This window comes from Passer domesticus, chromosome 4 (genome assembly GCF_036417665.1).
Source record: "Passer domesticus isolate bPasDom1 chromosome 4, bPasDom1.hap1, whole genome shotgun sequence".
NCBI classification, from domain to species: domain Eukaryota; kingdom Metazoa; phylum Chordata; class Aves; order Passeriformes; family Passeridae; genus Passer; species Passer domesticus.
In genome coordinates, this window is record NC_087477.1 from 63,462,020 (window position 1) to 63,468,551 (window position 6,532).

Consider the following 6,532-nt stretch of genomic DNA (forward strand, 5'->3'; position numbering starts at 1 on the left):
AATTTTTTTCCTAATGTCCAATCTAAAACTCCCCTGGTACAACCTGGCACCACCTCCTCTCATCCTATTGCATTTATATTGGAAGAAGAGACAATTCCCACTTCAGTTGGGAAGTTTACCTCATTTCAGGTAATTGTAGAGAGCAATAAGGCTCTGAACCTTCTTTTCTTCAGGCTAAGCAGCCCCAGCTCCCTCAGCTTCTCCTGACAGGACTCACTCTCTAGACCCCTGCCCAGTTCCATTGCCCTTCTGTGGACTTGTTCCACCACCTCAATGTCTTTCTTGAAGTGAGTGACCCAGAACTGGACACAGTACTCCAGGTACAGTGGGATCATAATTTCCCTAGTCCTGCTGGCCATACTATTTCTGATACAAGCCAGGATGCCATTGGCCTTGTTGGCTGCCTGGACACACACTGGCTCACTTTCAGCTGCTGTTCACCAGCCCCCCCAGGTCCTTTTCCATCAGGCAGCTTTCCAGCGTCTCTTCCCAAAGCCTGAAGTGCTTCATGGGAATGTTGTGACAAGCCTTGTTGAACCTCAAACAACTGACCTTTGTCTATCAATCCAGCCTGTCCAAATCCCTTTGCAGGTGTATCAGTGTGGTGTTCCTAGCCACATTCTGCATTTAGTAGCTAGATACCAAAGGATATTCTGCTAAACCCATTCTTTCTGCTGGATTGAATAAACAATCTGATAGAAATTTAAGAGATACAGAACCATAATGAAGCAAGGATGAGGGAATACATGTCAGTAAACTAATTCAGCTCTTTTCAACTATGCTGAAAACCCTCCTCAGTGAGGCACTGTGAATGTCAAAGGAAGCATGAAATATCTCCAGTGCCAACTCATATGAGTCACATAAGGGTGATTAATTGATTGAAATCCATATGCGTTCTTAACCTTTCTTGTCTCCCTGTTTAACTAATTGCTCTTTAACATTTCCTTTTTCACATATCCCTGGTGAATGTATTACATAGAAAACTTCACCCAAGTTTCCTTTCTTCTTCTCTAACTGATTCTACTCTGTTTTCTGCCTATGATGTAGTGACTACAGAGTACACCTTCTTTACTCCCATGCACTATTTTGTAGTTTAATTCTAATGTGTTGAGCTTCATCTCAGCTATCATTAGCAGTGTTAAAGCTAGTCACATACATCAAATCAGTCATGCTGGCTTCCTGCCTTCACTGGTAAATGACACTGAGAAGGTGATACATTCCACCTCCTAAAGACATCAGTCTCACAGTGGGATGATTTGACTTCTGAAATACTTTGTCTCCCCCTTTCTTTCTTTCTTTCTCTGTCTCTCTGTACTATCTAGAGATGGGTTGTTTTTTAGGTTGTACTCATAATTTGGCTTCCAAACATCTAATTTTAGGTGAACTGCATTGTCTGCCTGGGTTCGTAGACACCATGGATGGAGGTGAAGATACTCTGTGTTTACAAGACTCAAAACTGTTTTTTGAAGCAAGTATATAAATGTCAAAACCCTAATTTCTCTAATCAACATGTAGGAATTAATTGATTTTTGCCCCATGATGAATTATTAATATTTATATATTTCTCCAAATAAACACTATACAGAAAACAAGGTATCAGAAAGAATTGATTTTTTTTTCCTGTAATTGCAATACATACTGATCATACAATAGCATGTGACTGTTAGGACTGAAATTCTTGATTGAATAATTGACTATAACAGAATATTCTTAAAAGAAAAAATAATAGATTTGATAGCTTTACATGGAAGAATGTTTCAGGAAATAAAATGAGATTCCAATGATGAATGGTCTAAAAAGCAAATAACATATTCATATCAGACTTCAAACACCATGTAAAAAAAAAAAAAAGTGATGTAAGACAAAAAATTGGACTACCTGTAGAAAATTCTCATAATTTCTACTTCCTTCTTAGAATCAGTCAAACATTCCGCTTTTATTTGTTTGTTTATGTGATATTACTCTCTTTTTTTCATTAAATCTAATGAAGAATTTTCCAATTAATCTTCATTCAGCTTAACACTGAAATGTTAGAATGATCTGAAATGGCAGAATGATCTGAATATCTGCAGTGCACCACCCCACAGTACAAAAAGCACAGACTAATGGTTCTTAGGTAGAGCTCTACTCATGTCAGATTCGTAAAATTTAGTATGGAAAGTTCTATTTCACCTCCCCACCTCTCCTCTCAGTGGAGAAGCATTGATAAAAGTAACATGTCAGGCTTTCTTCCCTTTGCAGAAAGTTCAGACAATTCTGAACTTCATAGTCTCTGTTTTCTGATTTCACCCCACTTCTCTTCATCAGGGTCTACCATCTGTAGGGAGGGTATCCTACAAGAAAGGTAAGGTCAGCAACATTTTTTTTTGGAGATCAGAATAAAATTTTTACATAGAGGAGCAACTAATGCTCTTTTCTATGTTACTTTATTTTTCTTTCCTGTGTTTATTTTTCTTTCCCCTTTTATTAATGAGCAACACAAGAACAATAACCAGAATGATAACTAATTACATTTTCCCCAAAATGTCATTAATAAGAATTAAGTATCTTAACACTCTGAGACCATACTAATTCTTATATGTTTATAATGAGACAGATGCAGATGATGTAATTTTCAAATGTTATTGCAAAGGAAAACAGTAGCACAGGCAGACTGGTTCTCTTTATGCTTTATCTGCTCTTTTTCTATCTAATGAGTAAAAAAAATATTAAATATTTATATATTACAAAAAAATGTTTGCAATGTTTATTTTGATATGACATATGTGCTGGTGTTTTTTTAACAGAAGTCATAGCAATACTAAAAATCACAGACATGCAGAGTGATGAATTAAGACCAAATAAAGCATGATAGCATTTAATCTGAAGTAAATGCTATTTTGTTTGTGATCATTGAGTGGTATATTCTGTGATACAGAAGGGTCTACTGTTATGCCATTAATATGCAGTGCCTATTTTACTGAAGACTTGCAAACTATTTTTATTGTCTCTCATTGAAATGCACTTTTAGGAAAAAGAAAAAAAATACTTAAAATATTTTAGAAAGACTTTTCAAAATTTCATAAATGCTTTCATCATATTCAGATTTAAAAAGAAGAGACAATAAACCCAACAAGTCACAATTGATATTATAGGATGACACAAGAGGACCTCTCTACTTTTAAATCTTAGATCTGTTTTTCTAGACATAGTCTCATTTTTAGTTGTCACGAATAACTAGTTTTCTATGGAAATGCACAGACAACAGATTTCCTACAATACCACATTCAGCTATTTTAAATTCTGGCTGACACTGAGCATAAGCATGAAGCAAAAGAGTGGATATTTAAATTAGCTTTTTAGGGTAATTTTTGCTCAAAGACAATTCAGGATATCAAACTTGCAGTGAAATGTTAGGCTTTTTATGCACTATAATGTTTAGTGTTGTCTCACACTCATTAGATAGAGAATTAGAAAGAATAAATGTAGTGAAGGTATCCTTAGCATCTTCTCCGATGCATCTTTTTACCACTATGGAAATGTATCCACTAATTGTTCAATAGCTATTCCAACATGAAGGTAAACAAAAGCTAATTAAAATTTTCAGTTGCAGTCCTTAACATCAAAATATTCTTATGTCAGAGTAAACTGTATAATATAGATTTTTCTTGAAGTATGGAAACTTTGTGACCCACTTCTGTAAATATAAGTGCTTTCCATTCACTGGCTGCTAAGAAAAGTGAGTGCCTTGGAGACCTCTAAAGCATATTGATGGAACACTCTCCTGAAGTCTAGTGTAAGCTGCTGTTTTTTTGACCATACAGAAAAAAAGAGAAAATATTAAAACAAAACAAAACAAAAAAACACACACACACACACAAAAAAACCCAAACCAAACCAAACCAAACCAAACCAATAATCCAATCAAAAAATAAAAACTCATCTATAAATCTATTTCAGATTTTTAAGCAGTTTTTTATACACAGTACTTATCTATAGTAGGTATTAATAGCATAACACTAAATTGCTAACTAAATGTTGAAAATATTTTTATGCAGCTTTAATGATTATTTTTAATTATTTCCTGACAAAAATGTAAAACAGAACATACAATATAGACAGTACACAGATCACTTGCACATTTTAAAAAGCCATTGCAAAACCAATTCTTCTTAGAACCTGACTGACGAGTGTATCACAGTGTTTCAAGCAGCCTACTGTACCTTATTTTTCAGGTCTTTCCAGAAGAGTGATTTTAAATTATTTAGAAAGATGATATGTCTTAAAAGCTTTAGTAAGCAAATCCTGCTCATTTTGTCTCTGCATTCCACCTTTATGAAAATTATTCAATCATCTCTCATAATATGTCAATATCAGGCAAAAGCTAACACTTGCATTACAGTTTCTACTAAATTCATATTGGCTTAAGACTGCACACAGTGAGGGCCATCAAAATGTTTCCAGCACCCAGGTTTTTGGTAGAGACAAAAGGTCCCTCTAGACATGTGAGAATATAGAATTAAATATTAATTTGATTTCTAAGTAGGGTTAGCAATTATATTACTGAAGGTACTGTGGAAAAATATGGACAGAATGCAACTAATGTGATTATCTAAACCTAATTTTATAACATCTCTCGTAACAGTATTAGCACTAATTTCCAGGTCTACTAGACTGTAGTGCTGTTCTACACTCTTTCATAGCTGACTTCCCCAAACGAACCTATTAATTTTTCCATGTCATTAAGATACACATAATCCAAAAGGTTTAATTGTCTTCTTCCCATGAGAAAACATTGTCTTGCTGAATGATTTTTGAGCATCTTTAATTACTTATGTGGTAAGTATGCGTGTTATTTGGAAACTGTTGCACTTAAATCTTGATACGGGTTCCATATGACCACATATGGAGTGAAGAACTCATTGTCGAACAATATCTATCCCTTTAAAAATCATTCTAATAGATCAAATTATTCAATTCTGATGGAAAGCTTCATTCACAGGAAAATGAAATAGTAATGCAACCTCCTTTCCTCCCTGGTATGTCTATATATCTCCTAGTGTAATGATCACTCTTGAAGAGTTCCTCTGGGTCTCAGGGCTTACACTTATGTCTTAAGCAGATTGTTAAGGGAAAATTATGACATGACAACAGCATCCTGATATTGAATACCCAATATGCTTACTTAATGATAAGTATTGTTCTGGAAAGTATATTCTAAACTTCTCTAACTTGGTATTTAAAATGGGGAGATATCTTCCAATTGAAGATGAAAACATACATTTAAAAAGTGTGGGAGAAATGAAGTCCTTCATATTAAGATATAAAATTTGTAATAGGGATACTAGTTTTTAAATACACAGCTATGTCTGTCCACATATAAGTAATCAGACAAACAGCAACAGGACTGCATAGAGGAAGGCAGTCTTTAGGTTGCTTATTTTTTTCTATTTCTCATAATTGTTTCAATTTCTATTCCTTAATTGTTTCCTTTAAATTGACTTCTCATTGTTAAGGCAAAAATTTTGCCTTTTTAGAAACTAATGCTGAATTTAACGGCTCGTTTTTTAGAATATGGTTTATATCTATAATTTTTTCCAGCTTTCCATGTGCACCAATTATATATTGCATACTCCTGGGTTCCTGATTCACTCATGAAATTTTCATTTTCCACATGTATACTAATGGCAATCTGCTCTATTTTTCTTTAGAAGCTTCCATCCCTGAAGTACCCTTAGCCTGGCTGTTTTTAAATCACCTGTGTCTGAATGTCATTCGACATTCTGCAAACAATCAGTAAACAGGGAAAAAAGAGTTTGGTTTGTTTGTTTGTTTCAAAAAGATGTTGTGGATACACTATCTTTGCTTAAAATACATTCTTTATTTAGAACAGTACATGTGGTATGTCTCCATGGCTTTGTTAAATGTTGAAAGTTCACTTTCAAGGTCAGTATCATTGTACTGGAGATCTTGAACTCAGCAACATTTCTGTTGTTCTTTTATGACCCATTAAATGAGATCTCTGCCTTACTAAGGAGTAAAAATATAAGTTTGAGTTCAGTGTATTTAATATCCAATCCTAGCTCTTCTTTTCATTACTACAAGTTGGCTGTGATCTGATCATTCTTTGAAGAGCAAAACATTAAATATATTGTTACTAAACTGCGTAAAAAATAATGTTTTTCTTCATAATAGAAAAAAAATGTTGGAAGGGTACTGAAACAAGTTCCAGTTTCACAGGCTTTTACTATGAATTAATCCCTACAAGGGAAAATAAAAGCATAGTGTTTTCATATGTTAAATAGATTTTCTTTTCTGTCTTTGTGGATCTTACTGTTCCATCTGTTAGAGTGGCATTAGACATTTTCAAAAGTAGAGAGAATTAACTGAGAAGTCTTTCAGTGTTAAGATGAAAGCTTAGTCTTTCATTCTAATAACAGGAAGACTTTCCTGATTATGAAAGGGCAATCAGAAGATCATGAGAGCACAAGATGGATAATTTTCTTTCTGTCAGGGTTACACACAGCAAAAAAGAACTGGGTATCCAATAAAT